Raw genomic sequence first — 25,573 nt, 5'->3', positions numbered from 1 at the left:
CCTATAAAGAATTTGGTCCTTCATGAAGTAGTTACCCTGATATACAGTTCATGTAGGAAAAGCAGATAAATGTTTGATTTTTTTTTTCCCTTTACCAATTTTAAGAATAATGCGTAATTCAGGGGTAACAATTGATGTTTTTTTTGCAATGAACTTTTAGACTTGAACATTTTTGATGTGTTAGAATCCATTGCTGCCTTTACTCTTTGTGAAGTCCCATTTTTAGTCATTAGGAGCCCTTTCATGTAGGCTTTATACCCTTTTTGACGGTACCTCAGTAGTCATTGTTAGCTTTTTTTTTTTTAATTAAGATTTATTCACACACCATACAGTCATTCAAAGTATACAATCAATTGTTCATATTACCATCACATAGTTGTTCATTCAGCACCCCGATCTATTTTTTGATCATTTCCCTTGTACCAGAAATAGTGAAAATAAGGAAAAAAAAGAGTAAAAAAAGAACACCCAAATAGTCCCTCCCCTCCCACCCTATTTTTCTTTTAGTTTTTTGCCCCTGTTTTTCTACTCATCCATCCATATAGTGAATAAGGGGGAGTCTGATCCACAAGACGTTCACAGTCACATGGTCACCCCTTGTAAGCTACATTGTTATACAGTCGTCTTCAAGATTCAAAGCTACTGGGTTGTAGTTTGATAGTTTCAGGTATTTACTACTAGCTATTCCAATTCATTAAAACCTAAAAAGAGTTATCTATATAGTGCTTAAGAGTGCCCAACAGAGTGACCTCTCAACTCCATTTGCAATCTCTCAGCCACTGAAACTTTATTTCATTTCATTTCACATCCCCCTTTTGGTCAAGAAGATGTTCTCCATCCCACGATGCCGGGTCTACATTCCTCCCCAGGAGTCATATTCCACATTGCCAGGGAGATTCACTCCCCTGGGTGTCTGATCCCACGTAGGGGGGAGGGCAGTGATTTCACCTTTCAAGTTGTCTTAGCTAGAGAGAGAGGGTCACATCTGAGCAACAAAGAGGCATTTGGGAGGAGGCTCTTAGGCACAATTATAGGGAGGCCTAGTCTCTCCTTTGCAGCAACAGTCTTCCCAATGGTAAATCCTGTGGTAGAGGGCTCAACCCATCAAACCACCAGTCCCCTATGTCTGTGGTCATGTTAGCAACCATCGAGGTGGGGTAGGCCAAAACCCCTGCATTCTCCACAGGCTCCTCAAGGGGGCTCTACATAGTTTTTTCCTTGTTTTTTTTTTTAACTTTTTTTTTTTAAATCAACTGTATGAAAAATAAAAAATAAAAATTAAAAAAACAAAACAAAAAAAAAAATTAAAAAAACATACAATAAAAGAACATTTCAAAGAGACCATAACAAGGGAGTAAGAAAAAGACAGTTAACCAAAGATAACTACTTTACTTCCCACCTGTTCCTACTTTACCCCAAGAAAGTTACCTAATATAGCAACATTTCTGTGAACTTGTTCCTACTATACCCATCAGAAATTAACAGACCATAGTCATTCCTGGGCATTCCCAGAATGTTAAATTTACCCATGATAGCTTATCTGTTCTTCTTGGATTATTGTTCCCCCTTCCTTAATTGCTCTCTATGGCTAGTTCCCCTACATTCTACATTATAAACCATTTGTTTTACATTTTTCAAAGTTCACATTAGTGGTAGCATATAATATTTCTCTTTTTGTGCCTGGCTTATTTTGCTCAGTATTATGTCTTTAGGGTTCATCCGTGTTGTCATATGTTTCACGAGATCGTTCCTTCTTACTGCCGTGTAGTATTCCATCGTGTGTATATACCACATTTTATTTATCCACTCATCTGTTGAAGGACATTTGGGTTGTTTCCATCTCTTGGCAATTGTGAATAATGCTGCTGTGAACATTGGCGTGCAGATATCTGTTCGTGTCACTGCTTTCCGACCTTCCGGGTATATACCGAGAAGTGCAGTCGCTGGATCGAACGGTAACTCTATATCTAGTTTTCTAAGGAACTGCCAGACTGACTTCCAGAGTGGCTGAACCATTATACAGTCCCACCAACAATGAATGAGAGTTCCAATTTCTCCACATCCCCTCCAGCATTTGTAGTTTCCTGTTTGTTTAATGGCAGCCATTCTAATCGGTGTGAGATGGTATCTCATTGTGGTCTTAATTTGCATCTCTAATAGCTAGTGAAGCTGAACATTTTTTCATGTGTTTCTTGGCCATTTGTATTTCCTCTTCAGAGAACTGTCTTTTCATATCTTTTGCCCATTTTATAATTGGGCTGTCTGTACTATTGTCATTGAGTTGTAGGATTTCTTTGTATATGCAAGATATCAGTCTTTTGTCAGATACATGGTTTCCAAAAATTTTTTCCCATTGAGTTGGCTGCCTCTACCTTTTTGAGAAATTCCTTTGAGGTACAGAAACTTCTAAGCTTGAGGAGTTCCCATTTATCTATTTTTTCTTTTGTTGCTTGTGCTTTGGGTGTAAAGTCTAGGAAGTGGCCGCCTAATACAAGGTCTTGAAGATGTTTTCCTACATTATCTTCTAGGAGTTTTATGGTACTTTCTTTTATATTGAGATCTTTGGTCCATTTTGAGTTAATTTTTGTGTAGGGGGTGAGGTAGGGGTCCTCTTTCATTCTTTTGGATATGGATATCCAACTCTCCCAGCCCCATTTGTTGAAAAGACCATTATGACTCAGTTCGGTGACTTTGGGGGCCTTATCAAAGATCAGTCGGCCATAGATCTGAGGGTCTATCTCTGAATTCTCAATTCGATTCCATTGATCTATATGTCTATCTTTGTGCCAGTACCATGCTGTTTTGGCAACTGTGGCTTTATAATAAGCTTCAAAGTCAGGGAGTGTAAGTCTTCCCACTTCGTTAACAGTGTTGAATTTTACCTGAACCCTGTGACCCTGGAAAATGCACATGTTAAGAAATACCCTACCCATTATATTACTGTCCGAAACTGCCTTACCTTTTCTTTATCTTGACTAACTTAGGCAGACTTCTCCTTCTCTGTAAGCCCTTGTCCTCCCTCACCTTGGCCTTTACAGGATCCAGGTAGAACATGTTCCACTAGGCCTGAACAGAAAACTCAGGAGATAACATCATGTAATGGACACACCGCATTACTTGAGCTCTCTCCATCGGAAGAGTAGTCTTCCATTAGCTCATCCCATCCTGGTTCTTAGAAACTCTCCCGCCTTCTGCTTCAGTGGAGTTGAGCTATGTCTCTCTCTGCTATTGTGATAGCCTCTGGTCTCTCTCTTTTCTGTGTGCCAGTACCATTCTGTTTTGACCACTGTGGCTTTATATTAGGCTTTAAAGTCAGGAAGTATAAGTCCTCCCACTTCGTTCTTCTTTTTTAGAATGTTTTTGGCAATCCAAGGCCTCTTTCCTTTACAAATAAATTTGATAACTAGCTTTTCCAAATCTGCAAAGTAGGTTGTTGGAATTTTTTTTTTTTTAAATAAATTCAGTCTTATTGAGATATATTCACATATCATACAGTCATCTATGGTTACAGTGAACTGTTCATAGTACCATCATATAGTTGTGCATGCACCATCCCAATTTATTTTTGAACATTTTCCTTACACCAGAAAGAATAAGAATAAAAAATAAAAGTAAAAAAGAACACCCAAATCATCCCCTCCAGTCCCACCCTATTTTTAATTTAGATTTTGTCCCCATTTTTCTACTCATCTATCCATACACTAGATAAAGGGAGTGCAATCCACAAGGTTTTTGCAATCACACTGTCACCCATTGTAAGCTACATTGTTATTGTCTTCAAGAGTCAAGGCTGAAGGAGGCGGGGCAAGATGGCAGATTGGTGAGCTGTATGTTTTAGTTACTCTTCTAGGAAAGTAGGTAGAAAGCCAGGAACTGCCTGGACTGGACACCACAGAGCAATTTTGACTTTGGGCATACTTCATACAACACTCATGAACATGTTGAACTGCTGAGATCAGCGAAATCTGTAAGTTTTTGTGGCCAGGGGACCCGCGCCCCTCCTTGCCAGGCTCAGTCCCCTGGGAGGATGGGCTGTCAGCTCCGGGAAGGAGAAGGGAGAACTGCAGTGGCAGCTCTTATCAAAAACTCATTCTACTGATCCAAACTCCAACCATAGACAGACTGAGACCAGATACCAGAGAATCTGAGAGCAGCCAGCCCAACAGAGAGGAGACAGGCATAGCAAAAAACAGCAAAGAAAAACTCCAAAATAAAAGCGGAGGATTTTTGGAGTTCTGGTGAACATAGAAAGGGGAAGGGCAGAGCTCAGGCCCTGAGGCTCATATGCAAATCCTGAAGAAAAACTGATCTCTCTGCCCCCTGGATCTTTCCTTAATGGCCCTAATTGCTTTGCCTCTTAGCATTTCAATAACCCATTAGATCTGTGAGGAGGGTTTTTGTTTTGTTTTGTTTTGTTTTTTGCCTTTTTTTTTCTGTTTCTGAAACAATTACTCTAAGAAGCCCAATACAGAAAACCTCAAAGACTTGCAATTTGGGCAGGTCAAGACAAGAGCAGAACTAAGAGAGCTCTGAGACAAAAGGCAATAATCCAGTGGCTGAGAAAATTCACTAAACACCACAACTTCCCAAGAAAAGGGGGGTGTCCGCTCACAGCCATCATCCTGGTGGACAGGAAACACTCCTGCCCATCGCCAGCCCCATAGCCCAGAGCTGCCCCAGACAACCCAGTGTGACGGAAGTGCTTCAAATAACAGGCACACACCACAAAACTGGGCGTGGACATTAGCCTTCCCTGCACCCTCAGCTGGTTGTCCCAGAGTTGGGAAGGTGGAGCAGTGTGAATTAACAAAGCCCCATTCAGCCATCATTTCAGCAGACTGGGAGCCTCCCTACACAGCCCAGCAGGCCAGAACTGCCCTTGGGGGACGGCACTCACCTGTGACATAGCACAGTCATCCCTCAACAGGGGACCAGGGGGTGCACGCCTGGAAGAGGGACCCATTCGCAAGTCTCAGGAGCCATACGCCAAAACCAAGGACTTGTGGGTCAGTGACAGAGACAAACTGTGGCAGGACTGAACTGAAGGATTAGACTATTGCAGCAGCTTTAAAACTCCAGGAACACCAGGGAGATTTGATTGTTAGAGCCACCTCCCCCCTCCCTGACTGCCCAGACACATGCCCCATATACAGGGCGGGCAACACCAACTACACACGCAAGCTTGGTACGCCAATTGGACCCCACAAGACTCACTCCCCCACTCACCACAAAGGCAAAGCAGGGGAGAACTGGCTTGTGGAGAACAGGTGGCTCGTGGACGCCACCTGCTAGTTAGTTAGAGAAAGTGTACTCCACGAAGCTGTAGATCTGAGAAATTAGAGACAAGGACTTCAATTGGTCTACAAATCCTAAAAGAACCCTATCAAGTTCAGCAAATGCCAAGAGGCCAAAAACAACAGAAAATTCTAAAGCATATGAAAAAACCAGACGATATGGATAACCCAAGCCCAAGCACCCAAATCAAAAGACCAGAAGAGACACAGCACCTAGAGCAGCTACTCAAAGAACTAAAGATGAACAATGCGACCATACTACGGGATACAAAGGCTATGAAGAAGACCCTAGAAGAGCATAAAGAAGACATTGCAAGACTAAATTAAAAAAAATAGATGATCTTATGGAAATTAAAGAAACTGTTGCCCAAATTAAAAAGATTCTGGACACTCATAGTACAAGACTAGAGGAAGTTGAACAACGAATCAGTGACCCGGAAGATGACAGAATGGAAAATGAAAGCATAAAAGAAAGAATGGGGAAAAAAATCGAAAAAATCGAAATGGACCTCAGGGATACGATAGATAATATAAAGTGTCCATATATAAGACTCATTGGTGTTCCAGAAGGGGAAGAAAAGGGTAAAGGTCTAGGAGGAGTATTCAAAGAAATTGTTGGGGAAAACTTCCCAAATCTTCTAAACACCATAAATACACAAATCATAAATGCCCAGCGAACTCCAAATAGAATAAATCCAAATAAACCCACTCCAAGACATATTCTGATCACACTGTCAAACACGGAAGAGAAGGAGCAAGTTCTGAAAGCAGCAAGAGAAAAGCAATTCACCACATACAAAGGAAACAGCATAAGACTAAGTAGTGACTACTCAGCAGCCACCATGGAGGTGAGGCAAAGAGACAAAGGCCACTACATACTAATAAAAGGGGAATTCAACAGGAAGAAATAACAATCATAAATGTTTATGCACCCAATCAAGGTGCCACAAAATACATGAGAGAAACACTGGCAAAACTAAAGGAAGCAATTGATGTTTCCACAATAACTGTGAGAGACTTCAACACATCACTCTCTCCTATAGATAGATCAACCAGACAAAAGACCAATAAGGAAACTGAAAACCTAAAGAATCTGATAAATGAATTAGATTTAACAGACATATATAGAACATTACATCCCAAATCACCAGGATACACATTCTTCTCTAGTGCTCACGGAACTTTCTCCAGAATAGATCATATGCTGGGACATAAAACAAGCCTCAATAAATTCAGAAAGATTGAAATTATTCAAAGCACATTCTCTGACCACAATGGAATACAATTAGAAGTCAATAAGCATCAGAGACTTAGAAAATTCACAAATACCTGGAGGTCAGACAACACACTCCTAAACAATCAGTGGGTTAAAGAAGAAATAGCAAGAGAAATTGCTAAATATATAGAGACGAATGAAAATGAGAACACAACATACCAAAACCTATGGGATGCAGCAAAAGCAGTACTGAGGGGGAAATTTATAGCACTAAACGCATATATTAAAAAGGAAGAAAGAGCCAAAATCAAAGAACTAATGGATTGTGCCAGTTTGAATGTATTGTGTCCCCCAAATGCCATTATCTATGATGTAGTCTTGTGGGGCAGATGTTTTGGTGCTGATTAGATTTGCTTGGAATGTGCCCCACCCAGCTGTGGGTGATGACTCTGATGAGATATTCCCATGGAGGCATGGCCCATGCAAAATACGTCAGTAAATGTTGGATGAACTCGGCATCTTCATTTGCAACATGCTCCTTTTCTTATGGTCCTGTTTTATCAATGGAACAACATCTTTCCCGAGTCTGGCTCAATATCTGTACCTTCTTGGACCTTAAACCACATCCTGGATCCATCCACTCCATCAACCTCTCATCAGACCCTCATTTACAAGTTAACTGTGCTACTTCTAGTCCCATGACAGCTCCTGTAGACTATTGTAATTGCCTCAGTACTGGTTTCCTTAATTCAAATCATCTAACATAATAATTTATTTTCCCAAGCTGAATCTTCGATATCACTCCCCAACCCAATGAAACCTTTGAGGTTACTGCACTGACTACAGGGAAAAAATAAAAGTAGATAAGTTTTCCCACATCTGAAATTCTATCCAGGTATCAAAAGGCATCTCAGTTGCATTCTGTTCTCCCTTTAGCTGCTTGCAACCTTTACCCTTCTCTGGATTTTGACCAAGACTTTCCAAAGAGATGGAAGAAGCAGTTCACTTGGGTTTAATTACAGCTGTGTACTTTTCATGAACCATCCAGCTTGCCATAGGCTTTCCACTCCAAATTCTATGCTTAACACTGGGGCTGAATATGTTACTTTTTTTTTTTTTTTTTAATTAGAGAAGTTGTAGGTTTACAGAAAAAGCATGCAGAAAATAGAGTTCCATATAACCCTCCTTAACCACTCAGTTTTCCCTATTATTAACAATATGCATTGGTGTGGTAACTTTGCTACAATTGATTAAAAATATTATCATAATTACGCTATTAATTATAGTCCATAGTTTACAAAAGGGTTTATTGTTTCTGTTGTACAGTCATGTTTTCTTTTTAATTTTACTGTTATATATATTTATATACCTAAATTTCCCATTTTAACCACATTCAAATATATAATTCAGAGGTGTTAATTACATTTACAGTGTTATGCTACCATTACCACAATCCATTACTAAAACTTCTCCATCAACTGAAAACAAAAACTCTGCACCAATTGAGCATTAATCCCCTTTCCTACCCCACCCCCGCCCCTGGTAAACTGTATTCTAGTTTCTGGCTCTATGAATTTGCTTTTTCTAAACATTTCGTATCAGTGAGATCATAAAATATTTGTTCTTTTGTATCTGGTTTATTTCACTCAGCATGATATCTTCAGGGTTCATCCATGCTGCTACATGTATCAGAACTTTATTCCTTTCTACAACGGAAGAATATTCCATTGTATGTATATACCACATTTTGTTTACCGACTCCTCTGTTGATGGACACTTCTGTCCTTCTATCTGTCAGCAATTGTGAATAATAATGCCAGTATACAAATATATGATCAAGTCCTTGTTTTCAATTCTTTTGAGTATATACCTAGATGTGGGTCTATGCAGATATGGTAATTCCATATGAAATTGTTTTCCACAATAGCTGCATGATTTTACATACCCACCAACAATGAATCAGTGTTCCTATTTCTTCACATCTTCTGCAACACTTGTAATTTTCCATTTAAAAAAAAAATGGCTATTCTGGTAGGTTGGAAATCATATCTAATTGTGATTTTGATTTGCATTTCTCTAATGGTTATGATGTTGAGCATCTTTTAATGTGCTTCTTGGACATTTGTATATTCTTTTTGGAGAAATGTCTATTTAAGTCTTTTGCCTATTTTTTTAATTGGGTTGTTCATCTTTTTGTTGTTAAGTTTTAGGATTTAAAAAATATATTCTGGATATTAAACTCTTATAGGACGTGGTTTCCAAATATTTTCTCCCATTCTTTAGGTTGTCTTTTCACTTCCATGATAAAGTCCTTTGATACACAAAGGCTTTTTTAAAAAATTTTATGAGGTCCCATTTATCTACTTTTTCTTTTGTTGCTCATGCTTTTGGTGTAAAGTCTGAGAACATATTGCCTAAAACAAGGTCCCAAAGATGCTAACCTGTTTATTCTTCCAGGAGTTTTATAGTTTTCTTATATTTAGGTCTGATCCATTTTGCGTTGATTTTTATAAATGGTGTGAGGTGGGAGTCCACCCTCATACTTTTCCATATGTATATCCAGGTTTCCAAGCACCATTTGTTGAAGAGACTATTCTTTCCTAATTGAGTGGACTTGGCACCCTTGTCAAAAAACAATTGGCCATACCTCTGAGGGTTAATTTCTGAACTCCCAATTCAATTCCATTGGTTTATATGTCTGACTTTGTGCCAGTATCTTTGAAATAAGATAGCTTTGAAATAAGTTTTGAAATAAGGAAGTGTGAGTCCTCCAACTTTGTTCTTTTTTTCAAGATTATTTGTTGTTGTTGTTATTTGGGGCTCCTTACCTTTCATATAAATTTGATGATTGGCTTTTCATTTTTGGAAAGAAGGCTTTTGGACTTTTGGTTGGGATTGCTTTGAATCTGTAAATCACTTTAGGTAGAACTGACATTTTAAATATTCCAGGCCATGAACATGTAATGTCTTTCCACTTCTTAGGTCTTCTTTATTTCTTTTAGGAATGTTTTGTAGTTTTCTGTGTAAAATCCTTTGTATCCTTGATTAAATTATTCCTAGGTATATAATTCTTTTAAATTTCTATTATAAATGGATTTTTCCCTTGATTTCCTCTTAAGATTGTTTGATACTAGTGTATGGAAACATTACAGATTTTTTAGTGTCGATCTCATTTGCTGAATTTGTTTATTAGCTCCAGTAGCTTTGTTGTGGATTTTTCAGGATTTTTATATATATATAGGATCATGTCATCTGAATATAGGGGAAAGTTTTACTTCATCCTTTCAAATTTATATGCAATTCATTTATTTTTGTTGCCTAATTGCTCTGGCTAGAACTTCCAGTCCTATGTTGAATAACAGTGGTGATAGTGGGCATCCCTGTCTTGTCCCTGATCTTAGAGGGAAGGCTTTCAGTCTTTTACCATTGAGTCTGATGTTAGCAGTGGGGTTTTCATATAAGACCTTTATGATTTTGAGGAAGTTTCCTTCTATTTCTAGTTTTCTAACTGTTTTATCATGAAGGAGTGCTGAATTTCATCAAATGATTGTTCTGCACTGAGATGACCATTTATGTGTTGTCCCCACCCCCCTTCTTTCTGCTAATGGCGTGAATACATGAATTGATTTTCTAACATTGAACCCCTTGACTATCTAGGATAAATACCACTTGATCATGCTGTATAATTCTTTTAATGTGTTGTTTAATATTAGGTTTGCTAATATTTTGTTGAGGTTTTTCTTTTGCATCTATATTCATAAGGATATGGGTCTGTAATTTTCTTTTCTTGTGATACTTTTGCTTGGCTTTGGTGTTAGGGTGATGCTGACTTCGTAGAATGAGTTAGGTAGTGTTCCTTCCTCTTCAATATTTTGGAAGAGTTTGAGCAGAATTAGTGTTAATTCTTCTTGGTATATTTGGTAAAATTCAGCAATGAAGCCATTTGATTCTGGACTTGTTTTTTGGAAGAATTTTGATTAGTGATTCGATCTTTTTATATGATTTTGGTCTGTTGAGACCTTCTATTCTTCTTGAGTCAGTATAGGTACTTTGTATGTTTCTAGGAATTTTCCCATGTCATCTAAGCTGTCTAATTTGTTGGCATACAGTTGTTCATAGTGCCGTGCTAAAATCCATTTTATTTCTATGAGGTTGGTAGTAATGCCCTTTCATTTCTGATTTTAACTATTTGCATTCTCCCTTTTTTTTTTTCTGTCAGCCTAACTAAAGGTTTGTCAATTTATTGATCTTTTCAAAGAGCCAAGTTTTGGGTTCATTGATTCTCTCTATTGTTTTGTTTTGTTTTTAAAAAATGCTCTATTTCATATATCTCTACCCTAATCTTTGTTCTTTCATTCCTTCAGTTTGCTTTGGGTTAAATTTGCTATTATTTTTCTGGTGCCTCTAGTTTCAAGGTTAAGTCTGATTTGAGATCTTTCTTCTTTTATAACGTAAGCATTGGAGATACAAATTTCCCTCTCAGAACTGTCTTCACTGCACCCCGTAAGTTTTGGTACATTGTGTTTTAGTTTTCATTTGCCTCAATATATTTCTTACTGTACCTTGTGATTTCTTCTTTGAGACGGTGGTTGTTTAAGAGTGCACTGATTATTTACCACATAGTTGTGAATTTTCCACTTTTTCCTTTGTTATTGATTCCTAGCTTCATTCCCTTGTTGTTGGAAAAGATACACTGCATGATTTCAATATTTTTGAACTTATTGATATTTGTTTTGTGACCTAACATAACATATGTTCTATCCTAGAGAATGATCCATGTGCATTGGAGAAGAATGTGTATTCTTTTGCTGTGGGGTGAAGTGTCCTAGATATGTCTGTTAGCTCTCGTTGGTTTATGATACCATTCAAGTCTTCTATTTCCTTATTGATCTTCTGTCTAGATGTTCTATGCATTATTGAAAGTGGTATGCTGAAGTCTCCTATTATTAATATACTATCACATAATATGCCCTTCAAATCTGCCAATATTTTAGGCTCAGCCATTAGGTGTGTGTATATTTATAATTGTTAAATCTTGTTGAATTGGCCCTTTCATCAGGATATAGTGGTCTTCTTTGCCCCTCATAACAGCTTTTGTCTTAAAGTCTATTTTATCTATGATAAAATGTCTATGATATTTGTATAAATACCTTAGCTCTCCTTTGGTTACTGTTTTCATGGCACTTATATTTTTTCCATCCTTTCATTTTCAACCTACTTGTATCTATGAATTTAGGGTGAGTCTGTTGTAAACAGCATACAGTTGGTTCATGCTTTATTATCTATCCTGTCACTCTCTCTTTTTCCTGGAGAGTTTAATACTTGTACACATAAAGTAATTACTGATAAGGCGGGCCTTTCTTTTGCCATTTTGCTATTTGGTCTTTGTAAGTCTTATACCTTTTCTCTCTCAATTCATCCATTAATGACACTTTCATATTGATTTAATTTTTTGCAGTGTACCATTTTGAGTCCCTTCTCATTTCTTCCTGTGTATAATTTTTCATACATTTTCTCTGAGGTTCCAAGGGGTCTTAAATTTAACATCCTAATTCTATAAAAATCAAATTTGATTTGATACGAACTCAATTTCAATAACATACACATACATTCTTCCTATACCACTCCATCCTCCACCTTTTTCTTGTACTTGTTACATATTATATTTTATAAATTGTATGTCCAAAACCATAGATTTGTCATCATGGTTTCTGATGAAAAGTTGGCACTTAAACTTAACTCAGTTGGGACTCCATTGTGCATAACATGTTGCTTTACTTTTGCAGCTTTCAGAACTCTCTCACTGTCCCTGGAATTCGACATTTTGACTACTGTGTGTCTGGGCATGAGTCCCTTTGAGTTTTTCCTGTTTGAAGTTCATGGGACTTCTTGAATGTACATATAAATGTCTTCCATTAAATTTGAGTAGTTTTCTGACATTATTTCCTTGAATATTCCTACTGCCCTCTTCTCTATTTCTTCTTCTTCTGGCATTCCCATAATGCACTTGATGATGTCCCATAGTTTTCTTAGGATCTGTTCACTTTTGTCATTCTTTTTTCTTCCTGCTCCCCTACCGGAATGAGTTCAATTTTCTTGTCTTCTAGTTCACTGATTCTTTCTTCTGCCAGTTCCAATCTACTGTTGAAACCCTACAGGGAATTTTTCATTTTAATTATTGTGGTCTTCAACTCTAGTATTTCTCTTTGGTTCCTTTAAAAAAGTTCTCCTTCTTCACTGAGATTCTCTTACTGTTCATTTATTGTTTTTCTGATATCCTTTAGTTTTTCTCTGTGTTTTTCTTTAGCTCCTTGCATACATTGAGGATTTGATTTTTTTTTTTTTAAGTCTTTCTGGATATTTTTCTTGTTGGGGTATCATTCCCCATTTCTTTGTCTTGTGAGAATTGTTGCACACTAAATATTTTAAAGTGTTAACTCTAGGATTTAATCCTTAAAGTATCTGTTCCTTAATTTTATATCCAGCTTGTGATATTACAGATTTCCTTGAGTGCCAGGAGCTAACAAAAACAAACTAATGCAAAAAACACCTTTCACAGTCTGCAAGTTGGCTCTGTGTTAGCTTGTGCTCTCCTTCAGAGTTTAGCCCTTTAATCAAGAAGATCAGCCTGAGGCACATGTGAAGTTCAGGGTCCTCCCATCTCTTCTGAGCTTGTGTCTTGCCCTGGGCTTGTACTTGCTTGTGGCCTTAGGAATTCCCCATTTACAGTAATTTGAATGATCCCTCCACTCCCTATGTAATAGACTTCTTTCTCCCTCCTGTCTGCTCTATATTATGACTTAAAGGAAACAATCCTTTGCCCCAGGCTGCTTTGACTTAATTGTTTCTTACAAAGCTTTAGCTGTCCAGAAGCTGCTCTGCCTGCAGGGCAAGTTCTGGGAGGGTGAGTCAGAGATGAGTTTCCCGGCTCAGTCTTTCAGACTGCTACTGCAGGAACTGGCATCGACATACAGGCACCCCAGTTTGTGCATAGGGGTTACTCTGCTCCCTGCAGAATAGGTCCAGAGACCTACAATGTTAGCACAGGCTGGCTTCATACTGTGCTGCATAGGGGTTGTGGAAGTGGCCAATAAGGGTGCCATGAGCCTCTCCTACTGCTTTTTAAATGTGCATATTCTTGATTCAACACTTGCCCAGTTACTGCACCCATTTAACTGTTTTCTGGAGTTCTGATGAAGATGGTTCTGCTGGTTATTCCAAGTTGTTAAAAGATTCTGTGGAGGAACAGCAACCTGGTGCTTCTTAATGCTGTCATTTTGGTTGACCAGAACTCTGCTACTTTTTAACTTTGCACTTGTGCCATTATTATTTTTTTTTATTATAGGGTGTACTATCCAGCCTGTTTTACTCATTTATGTCACTTACTTAGCTGTGTTTCCTGCACTAAAGTATAGGTAAAGAGCAGCAGGCTAACTCCTAAGAAGTTAGCCATAGCTCAAAGTTTTAGCACCAAATTTTGTCCTTTTCTAAGGTTCAGCTTGGTTTCCTCAGAACTATCCTTTTACTTGTACATTTATCCTTTCTTTTGGCATATTAATGGAAATAACAATACCTCCACAACATTTAATAACATTTTCCAGAAATAAGCCAGTTCTTGGATAATGACCCACTACACTGATAGCATCAGAAAATAACATACAAGGATAATAAAACCAACCTCTTGCAGAAAAGAATAGTTATGAGTTGAAGCCTATTACTTGGAATGAATACAGGAAAGGATTGTGTGCTATAAATATATATATATATATATGTATGTGTATATATATATATATATATATATATATAGCTTTTCTTTTTACCTATATATGGCTTCTTCAGGGATAACCTTTGAAAATAGATAAAGATATCAAAGTTTAACTTTTGTCCTTTCTTGTCCAAATCAACATTGATAACATATTGTGAAACTCTTTTTCTGGATAACATACACTGGATGACTTATGAAAGCATTCTTTAAAGGATTCATTGTCTATTTTCTTCTAACCCTTGATGTTTTTTTTTTTATTTTTAAACTTTTTATCTAGAAATAATTTCAAACTTATAGGACAGTTGCAAAAATAACCTAAAACCCATACAGAAAACTCCAACAGACATCCCCACACCATACCCAGATCCAGCAGTTTTAACATTTTGCCATGCCACATTTTCCTTCCTCCCTCCCTCCCTTCTGGCATCTGTCAGTTTTCTGAACATTTGAGAGTATGTGGTGTATATCATGCTCCTTAAACACACAGTACTTTCATGTACAATTCTTAAGAACAAGGATATTCATTGATGTAATCACATTAAGTACAGTTATCAAATTCAAGAAGTTGATATACTCATCGATATAAGGCTTGCAGTCTATATTCCAATTTTTGCATATGCCCCAATAGTGTCCTTTTGAGCTTTTATGCCTCCATTATTAGATCCCATCCAGGATCATGTATTGCATTTAATTGTCATTGTCTCTTTAGTAGTTGTTTTTTTTTTTAACTGAAAATAATATGCACAGCATAAACTTTACCATCTCACCTACTCCCAGATACACCATTCAGTGGAGTTAATCACATTCACAATATTGTGCTACCATCACTAACTACCATCTGTTACCAGAAACCCCCTCCCCCAACAGAAGCCCTACCCCATTATGCATTAACTCCCCTTCCCACCCGCCGCCTGGTGTCAGAACTTAATTCCTTTTTTTTTTTTTTTTTATCATCATTTTATTGAGATATATTCACATACCACGCAGTCATACAAAACAAATTGTACTTTCGATTGTTTACAGTACCATTACATAGTTGTACATTCATCACCTAAATCAATCCCTGACACCTTCATTAGCACACACACAAAAATAACAAGAATAATAATTAGAGTGAAAAAGAGCAATTGAAGTAAAAAAGAACACTGGGTACCTTTGTCTGTTTGTTTGCTTCCCCTACTTTTCTACACATCCATCCATAAACTAGACAAAGTGGAGTTTGGTCCTTATGGCATTCCCAATCCCACTGTCACCCCTCATAAGCTACATTTTTATACAACTGTCTTCGAGATTCATGGGTTCTGGGTTGTAGTTTAATAGTTTCAGGTATCCACCACCAGCTACCCCAATTCTTTAGAACCTAAAAAAGGTTGTCTAAAGTGTGCGTAAGAGTGCCCACCAGAGTGATCTCTCGGCTCGTTTTGGAATCTCTCTGCCACTGAAGCTTATTTCATTTCCTTTCACATCCCCCTTTTGGTCAAGAAGATGTTCTCCATCCCACGATGCCGGGTCTACATTCCTCCCCGGGAGTCATATTCCACGTTGCCAGGGAGATTCACTTCCCTGGGTGTCTGATCCCACGTAGGGGGGAGGGCAGTGATTTCACCTTTCAAGTTGGCTTAGCCAGAGAGAGAGGGCCACATCTGAGCAACAAAGAGGCATTCAGGAGGAGACTCTTAGGCACAAATACAGGGAGGCCTAGCCTCTCCTTTGCAGCAACCGTCTTCCCAAGGGTAAAACTTATGGTAGAGGGCTCAACCCATCAAACCACCAGTCCCCTATGTCTGTGGTCATGTTAGCAACCATGGAGGTGGGGTAGGCGAATACCCCTGCATTCTCCACAGGCTCCTCAAGGGGGCACTACATCTTTTTTTTTTTTTCCTTGTTTGTCTTTTTTCTTTTTTTTTTTTTTTTTAACTTTCCCTTCTTTTTTAAATCAACTGTATGAAAAAAAAAGTTAAAAAGAAAACAAACATACAATAAAAGAACATTTCAAAGAGACCATAACAAGGGAGTAAGAAAAAGACAACTAACCTAAGATAACTGCTTAACTTCCAACATGTTCCTACTTTACCCCAAGAAAGTTACATAATATAGCAACATTTCAGTGAACTTGTTCCTACTACATCCATCAGAAATTAACAGACCATAGTCATTTCTGGGCATCCCCAGAACGTTAAATAGCTTATCTGTTCTTCTTGGATTATTGTTCCCCCTTCCTTAATTGCTCTCTACTGCTAGTTCCCCTACATTCTACATTATAAACCATTTGTTTTACATTTTTCAAAGTTCACATTAGTGGTAGCATATAATATTTCTCTTTTTGTGCCTGGCTTATTTCGCTCAGCATTATGTCTTCAAGGTTCATCCATGTTGTCATATGTTTCACCAGATCGTTCCTTCTTACTGCCGCGTAGTATTCCATCGTGTGTATATACCACATTTTATTTATCCACTCATCTGTTGAAGGACATTTGGGTTGTTTCCATCTCTTGGCAATTGTGAATAATGCTGCTATGAACATTGGCGTGCAGATATCTGTTCGTGTCACTGCTTTCCGATCTTCCGGGTATATACCGAGAAGTGCAATCGATGGATCGAATGGTAGCTCTATATCTAGTTTTCTAAGGAACCGCCAGACTGACTTCCAGAGTGGCTGAACCATTATACAGTCCCACCAACAATGAATAAGAGTTCCAATTTCTCCACATCCCCTCCAGCATTTGTAGTTTCCTGTTTGTTTAATGGCAGCCATTCTAACCGGTGTTAGATGGTATCTCATTGTGGTCTTAATTTGCATCTCTCTAATAGCTAGTGAAGCTGAACATTTTTTCATGTGTTTCTTGGCCATTTGTATTTCCACTTCAGAGAACTGTCTTTTCATATCTTTTGCCCATTTTATAATTGGGCTGTCTGTACTATTGTCATTGAGTTGTAGGATTTCTTTGTATATGCAAGATATCAGTCTTTTGTCAGATACATGGTTTCCAAAAATTTTTTCCCATTGAGTTGGCTGCCTCTTTACCTTTTTGAGAAATTCCTTTGAGGTGCAGAAACTTCTAAGCTTGAGGAGTTCCCATTTATCTATTTTCTCTTTTGTTGCTTGTGCTTTGGGTGTAAAGTCTAGGAAGTGGCCTCCTAATACAAGGTCTTGAAGATGTTTTCCTACATTATCTTCTAGGAGTTTTATGGTACTTTCTTTTATATTGAGATCTTTGGTCCATTTTGAGTTAATTTTTGTGTAGGGGGTGAGGTAGGGGTCCTCTTTCATTCTTTTGGATATGGATATCCAACTCTCCCAGCCCCATTTGTTGAAAAGACCATTATGGCTCAGTTCGGTGACATTGGGGGCCTTATCAAAGATCAGTCGGCCATAGATCTGAGGGTCTATCTCTGAATTCTCAATTCGATTCCATTGATCTATATGTCTTATCTTTGTGCCAGTACCATGCTGTTTTGGCAACTGTGGCTTTATAATAAGCTTCAAAGTCAGGGAGTGTAAGTCCTCCCACTTCGTTTTTCTTTTTTAGAGTGTCTTTAGCAATTCGAGGCATCTTCCCTTTCCAAATAAATTTGATAACTAGCTTTTCCAAGTCTGCAAAGTAGGTTGTTGGAATTTTGATTGGGATTGCATTGAATCTGTAGATGAGTTTGGGTAGAATTGACATCTTAATGACATTTAGCCTTCCTATCCATGAACATGGAATATTTTTCCATCTTTTAAGGTCCCCTTCTATTTCTTTTAGTAGAGTTATGTAGTTTTCTTTGTATAGGTCTTTTACATCTTTGGTTAAGTTTATTCCTAGGTACTTGATTTTTTTAGTTGCTATTGAAAATGGTATCTTTTTCTTGAGTGTCTTTGGATTCGATTTGCAAGTATTTTGTTGAGGATTTTTGCATCTATATTCATTAGGGAGATTGGCCGGTAGTTTTCCTTTTTTGTAGCATCTTTGCCTGGTTTTGGTATTAGATTGATGTTAGCTTCATAAAATGAGTTAGGTAGTGTTCCATTTTTTTCAATGTTTTGAAAGAGTTTGAGTAAGATTGGTGTCAGTTCTTTCTGGAAAGTTTGGTAGAATTCCCCTGTGAAGCCATCTGGCCCTGGGCATTTATTTGTGGGAAGATTTTTGATGACTGATTGGATCTCTTTGCTTGTGATGGGTTGGTTGAGGTCTTCTATTTCTTCTCTGGTCAGTCTAGGTTGTTCATATGTTTCCAGGAAATTGTCCATTTCTTCTACATTATCCAGTTTGTTGCCATACAGTTGTTCATAATATCCTCTTATAATTTTTTTTAATTTCTTCAGGATCTGCAGTTATGTCACCTTTTTCATTCATTATTTTGTTTATATGGGTCTTCTCTCTTTTTGATTTTGTCAGTCTAGCTAGGGGCTTGTCAATCTTGTTGATCTTCTCAAAGAACCTACTTTTGGTGATATTTATCCTTTCTATTGTTTTTTTTGTTCTCTTTGTCATTTATTTCTGCTTTAATCCTTGTTATTTCTTTTCTTGTACTTGGTTTAGGATTGGTTTGCTGTTAATTTTCTAGCTTCTTCAGTTGATCCATTAGTTCTTTGATTTTGGCTCTTTCTTCCTTTTTAATATATGCGTTTAGTGCTATAAATTTCCCCCTTAGCACTGCTTTTGCTGCATCCCATAGGTTTTGGTATGTTGTGTTCTCATTTTCATTCGTCTCTATATATTTAGCAATTTCTCTTGCTATTTCTTCTTTAACCCACTGATTGTTTAGGAGTGCGTTGTTTAACCTCCAGGTATTTGTGAATTTTCTAAGTCTCTGATGGTTATTGAGTTCTAATTGTATTCCATTGTGGTCAGAGAATGTGCTTTGAATAATTTCAATCTTTTTAAATTTATTGAGGCTTGTTTTATGTCCCAGCATATGATCTATTCTGGAGAAAGTTCCGTGAGCACTAGAAAAGTATGTGTATCCTGGTGATTTGGGATGTAATGTCCTGTAGATGTCTGTTAAATCTAATTCATTTATCAGATTGTTTAGGTTTTCAATTTCCTTATTGGTCTTCTGTCTGGTTGATCTATCTATAGGAGAGAGTGATGTGTTGAAGTCTCCCACAATTATTGTGGAAACATCAATTGCTTCCTTTAGTTTTGCCAATGTTTCTCTCATGTATTTTGTGGCACCTTGATTGGGTGCATAGACATTTACGATTGTTATTTCTTCTTGCTGAATTGCCCCTTTTATTAGTATGTAGTGGCCTTCTTTGTCTCTCAAAACATCCCTGCATTTGAAGTCTATTTTATCTGAGATTAATATTGCTACACCTGCTTTCTTTTGGCTGTAGCTTGCATGAAATATTTTTTTCCATCCTTTCACTTTCAGTTTCTTTGTGTCCCTGTGTCTAAGATGAGTCTCTTGTATGCAACATATTGATGGTTCATTTTTTTTTATCCATTCTGCGAATCTATATCTTTTAATTGGGGAGTTTAATCCATTTACATTCAACGTTAAAACCGTGAAGGCATTTCTTGAATCGGCCATCTTATCCTTTGGATTATGTTTGCCATATTTTTCCCTCTCGCTATTAATATCCTTTATTGTACCCATACCGAATCTCTTTAGTACTGAACCTTTCTCCAAGTCTCTCTGTCCTGTCTTTGTTTCTCTGTCTGTAGGGCTCCTTTTAGTATCTCCAGTAGGGCAGGTCTCTTGTTAGCAAATTCTCTCAGCATTTCTTTGTCTGTGAAAAATTTAAGCTCTCCCTCAAATTTGAAGGAGAGCTTTGCTGGATAAAGTATTCTTGGCTGGAAATTCCTCTCACTCAGAATTTTAAATATATCGTGCCACTGCCTTCTGGCCTCCATGGTGGCTGCTGAGTAGTCACTACTTAGTCTTATGCTGTTTCCTTTGTATGTGGTGAATTGCTTTTCTCTTGCTGCTTTCAGAACTTGCTCCTTCTCTTCTATGTTTGACAGTGTGATCAGTATATGTCTCGGAGTGGGTTTTTTTTGGATTTATTCTATTTGGAGTTCGCTGAGCATTTATGATTTGTGTATTTATGTTGTTTAGAAGATTTGGGAAGTTTTCCCCAACAATTTCTTTGAATACTCTTCCTAGACCTTTACCCTTTTCTTCCCCTTCTGGGACACCAATGAGTCTTATATTCGGACGTTTCATATTATCTATCATATCCCTGAGGTCCATTTCGAGTTTTTCAATTTTTTTCCCCATTCTTTCTTTTATGCTTTCATTTTCCATTCTGTCATCTTCCAGGTCACTGATTCGTTGTTCAACTTCCTCTAGTCTTGTACTATGAGTGTCCAGAATATTTTTAATTTGGTCAACAGTTTCTTTAATTTCCATAAGATCATCCATTTTTTTATTTAGTCTTGCAATGTCTTCTTTATGCTCTTCTAGGGTCTTCTTGATTTCCTTCATATCCCGTACTATGGTCTCATTGTTCATCTTTAGTTCTTTGAGTAGCTGCTCTAGGTGCTGTGTCTCTTCTGATCTTTTGATTTGGGTGCTTGGGCTTGGGTTATCCATATCGTCTGGTTTTTTCATATGCTTTATAATTTTCTGTTGTTTTTGGCCTCGTGGCATTTGCTGAACTTGATAGGGTTCTTTTAGGGTTTGTAGACCAGTTGAAGTCCTTATCTCTAATTTATCAGATCTACAGCTTCGTGGAGTACACTTTCTCTAACTAACCAGCAGGTGGCGTCCACGAGCCACCTGTTCTCCACAAGCCAGATCTCCCCTGCTTAGCCTTTTTGGTGAGTGGGGGAGTGAGTCTTGTGGGGCCCAATTGGTGTACCAAGCTTGCGTGTGTAGTTGGTGTTGCCTGCCCTGTATGTGGGGCGTGTTTCTTGGCAGTCGGGGAGGGGGGGTGGCCCTAACAATCAAATCTCCCTGATGATCCTAGAGTTTTAAAGCTGCTGCAATAGTCTAATCCTTCAGTTCAGTCCTGCCACAGTTTGTCTCTGCCACTGACCCACAAGTCTTTGGTATTGGCGTATGGCTCCTGAGACTTGCAAGTGGGCCCCTCTTCCAGGCTGTGCACCCCGGGTCCTCTGTTGAGGGATGACTGTGCTATGTCACAGGTGAGTGCCGTCCCCCCAGGGCAGTTCTGGGCTGCTGGGCTGTGTTGGGAGGCTCCCAGTCTGCTCAAATGATGGCTGAATGGGGCTCTGTTAATTCACACTGCTCCCCCTTCCCAGCTCTGGGACATTCAGCTGAGGTTGCAGGGAAGGCTAATGTCCACGCCCAGTTTTGTGGTGTGTGCCTGTTATTTGAAGCACTTCCGTCACACTGGGTTGTCTGGGGCAGCTCTGGGCTATGGGGCTGGCGATGGGCAGGAGTGTTTCCTGTCCACCAGGATGGTGGCTGTGAGCGGACACCCCCCTTTTCTTGGGAAGTTGTGTTGTTTAGTGAATTTTCTCAGCCACTGGATTATTGCCTTTTGTCTCAGAGCTCTCTTAGTTCTGCTCTTGACTTGACGTGCCCAAATTTCAATTCTTTGAAGCTTTCTGTATTGAGCTTCTTAGAGTAATTGTTTTAGAAAAAGCAAAAAGGATTTAAAAAAAAAAAAAAAAAACGGCCCTCCTCAGAGATCTAATGGGTTATTGAAATGCTAATAGACAAAGCAACCAGGGCCATTAAGGAAAGGTGCACAGGGCAGAGAGATCAGCCTTGCTTCGGGATTTGCATATGCGCCTCAAGGCCTGATCTCCGCCCTTCCCCTTTCTGTGTTCACCAGAACTCCAAAAATCCTCTGCTTTTATTTTGGAGTTTTTCGTGTTGTTTTTTTTCTATGCCTGTCTCCTCTCTGCTGGGCTGGCTGCTCTCAGAGTCTCTGGTGTCTGGTCTCAGTCTATCTATGGTTGGAGTTTGAATCAGTAGAATGAGTTTCCGATAAGAGCAGCCACTGCAATTCTCCCTTCTCCTTCCCGGAGCTGACAGCCCCTCCTCCCCCGGGACTGAGCCTGGCAGGGAGGGGCGCAGGTCCCCTGGCCGCAAAAACTTACAGATTTCGCTGATCTCAGGAGTTCCACGTTTTCATGAGTGTTGTATGAAGTATGCCCAAAGACAGATTGCTCTGTGGTGTCCAGTCCACGCAGTTCCTGGCTTTTTACCTACTTTCCTGGAGGAGTAACTAAAACATACAGCTCACCAGTCTGCCATCTTGCCCCGCCTCAGTTAATTCCTTTTTAAAGCTGGATTAGGCCACCGTTAGTATGTATAGTTCACTGTGCCAGGTAGTTGAAATAAGTTGTTTCACTGATGCTCCCAGTCACCCAAAGAAGAGATGTGAGGGTTCCCATTTTACAGATAAATAGATGGACTCTGAGATGTTAACTTCCTTGAGGTCCCATGGCTAGTAAGTATGGTGGAGCCATGTTTTGAACCCCAATTTTGCCAGACTCCACTCCACTCTCCGTTTGCTACTTGACAAAAGTTTGCTGGGTTTTTTGAAGATCGAGCATCCTCCTGAGTTTGTGGTTGGCACATCTCGGGGTGAGGGCCCCACGTTGTCTCCTCCATCACAGGGCCCCGGCGGTAACAGCTTTCTCCTTGAGTGGAGACAAAGCCTGGCCACTGGCTGCTCTGTTTAGTGAACCTAGGTTTGCTGATCGGTGCAGTTCAGCAGACTGAGTTTTCATATATATTTTTAAGGTGGTCAGGCCAGGTTGAAAACTTAGGTTAGTGAGATCATTCTTATGAAATCTTCTGAACAGAGCTGTGAGAGAATCTTGTGGCTAGCTCTGAAATTCTTCATGATTCTGAGTCTGAGGGACTTGGGAAATGTATAATTTTAACTGTTATTTTCCCCTGATTGGTAGTGACATACTTCTTAGGAAGTGGGAGCCAGGAGGATTACTTGCTCTTCTGGGTTTTTTTTGTTTTTTTTTTGTTTTTTTGAAATAAATTCGAAGTTATATGAACAGTTGCAAAAACAATACTAGCCCCATACACAGAATTCCATCATACCCTGACCCCCCTCCCCCGATAGCTCAATCCACCAACTTTAACATGCTGTCACATCGCTATTTCTTTCCCTCCCTATCTATCATCCATCATCTATTGCTCTGTCTTCTGAACATATGAGAGCTAGCTGCACACATCCTTGAACATACACTGTAATTCACGTATACACTTCCCATGAACAAGAACATTCTTCTATGCAATTCCATTAAGCACAACTAAGAAGTACAAGAGATTCAATAATGATACAGAGCTTACATTCTATATTTCCTTTTCCTTATGTCTCAACTGTGTCCCTTTGAGCCACCTGTCCTCTATCCTCCAGTCCCATCCAAGTTCATCCTTAGCATTCAATTGTCATCTAGTTAGACTGTCTTTTTTTTTTTTCAGTTGTGGAAACATATATACAGCCTAAATCTTCCCATTCCACCCCCTCCCTAGCCTTTCATTAGTGGGATTAATCACATTTAGAATGTTGCAATGCTCTTTCCCACCATCCATTACTAGAAATTTCCTTCACCTCAAACAGCAACCCTACATTCATTTCTTTTTTTTAATCTTCATTTTATTGAGATATATTCACATACCACGCAGTCATACAAAACAAATCATACATTCGATTGTTCACAGTACCATTACATAGTTGTACATTCATCACCTAAATCAATCCCTGACACCTTCATTTAGCACACACACAAAAATAACAAGAATACTAATTAAAGTGAAAAAGAACAATTAAAGTAAAAAAGAACACTGGGTACCTTTGTTTGTTTGTTTGTTTGTTTCCCCTATTTTTCTACTCATCCATCCATAAACTAGACAAAGGGGAGTGTGGTCCTTATGGCTTTCCCAATCCCACTGTCACCCCTCACAAGCTACATTTTTATACAATTGTCTTCGAGATTCATGGGTTCTGGGTTGTAGTCTGATAGTTTCAGGTATCTACCACCAGCTACCCCAATTCTTTAGAACCTAAAAAGGGTTGTCTAAATTGTGCGTAAGAGTGCCCACCAGAGTGACCTCTCGGCTCCTTTTGGAATCTCTCTGCCACTGAAGCTTATTTCATTTCCTTTCACATCCCCCTTTTGGTCAAGAAGATGTTCTCCATCCCATGATGCTGGGTCTACATTCCTCCCCGGGAGTCATATTCCACGTTGCCAGGGAGATTCACTCCCCTGGGTGTCTGATCCCACGTAGTGGGGAGGGCAGTGATTTCACCTTTCAAGTTGGCTTAGCCAGAGAGAGAGGGCCACATCTGAGCAACAAAGAGGCATTCGGGAGGAGGCTCTTAGGCACAATTATAGGGAGGCCTAGCCTCTCCTTTGCAGCAACAGTCTTCCCAATGGTAAATCCTGTGGTAGAGGGCTCAACCCATCAAACCACCAGTTCCCTATGTCTATGGTCATGTTAGCAACCATCGAGGTGGGGTAGGCCAATACCCCTGCATTCTCCACAGGCTCCTCAAGGGGGCTCTACATAGTTTTTTCCTTGTTTTTTTTTTTTTTAACTTTTTTTTTTTTTAATCAACTGTATGAAAAATAAAAAAGATAAAAAATATAATTTAAAAAAATACAATAAAAGAACATTTCAAAGAGACCATAACAAGGGAGTAAGAAAAAGACAACTAACCTAAGATAACTACTTTACTTCCAACATGTTCCTACTCTACCCCAAGAAAGTTACCTAATATAGCAACATTTCTGTGAACCCGTTCCTACCATATCCATCAGATACCAACAGACCACAGTCATTCCTGGGCATTCCCAGAACGTTAAATTTACCCATGATAGCTTATCTGTTCTTCTTGGATTATTGTTCCCCCTTCCTTAATTGCTCTCTATTGCTAGTTCCCCTACATTCTACATTATAAACCATTTGTTTTACATTTTTCAAAGTTCACATTAGTGGTAGCATATAATATTTCTCTTTTTGTGCCTGGCTTATTTCGCTCAGCATTATGTCTTCAAGGTTCATCCATGTTGTCATATGTTTCACGAGATCGTTCCTTGTTACTGCCGTGTAGTATTCCATTTTGTGTATATACCACATTTTATTTATCCACTCATCTGTTGAAGGACCTTTGGGTTGTTTCCATCTCTTGGCAATTGTGAATAATGCTGCTATGAACATTGGCGTGCAGATATCTGTTCATGTCACTGCTTTCCGATCTTCCGGGTGTATACCGAGAAGTGCAATCGCTGGGTCGAACGGTAACTCTATATCTAGTTTTCTAAGGAAGTGCCAGACTGACTTCCAGAGTGGCTGAACCATTATACAGTCCCACCAACAATGAATAAGAGTCTTTTCATATCTTTTGCCCATTTTATAATTGGGCAGTCT

General features: G+C 38.8%; 1 protein-coding gene across 1 annotated transcript in view; it reads left to right on the top strand.

Moving 5' to 3' along the window:
* Positions 1-25,573, top strand: part of LOC119522328 (basic proline-rich protein-like) — a 75,189-nt gene that overhangs the window by 20,651 nt on the left and 28,965 nt on the right. The gene's annotated exons all lie outside the window — the stretch shown is intronic.

Source organism: Choloepus didactylus, chromosome X (assembly GCF_015220235.1).
Source record: "Choloepus didactylus isolate mChoDid1 chromosome X, mChoDid1.pri, whole genome shotgun sequence".
NCBI classification, from domain to species: Eukaryota; Metazoa; Chordata; class Mammalia; order Pilosa; family Megalonychidae; genus Choloepus; species Choloepus didactylus.
This window is presented reverse-complemented; position numbering and strand designations above follow the sequence as displayed.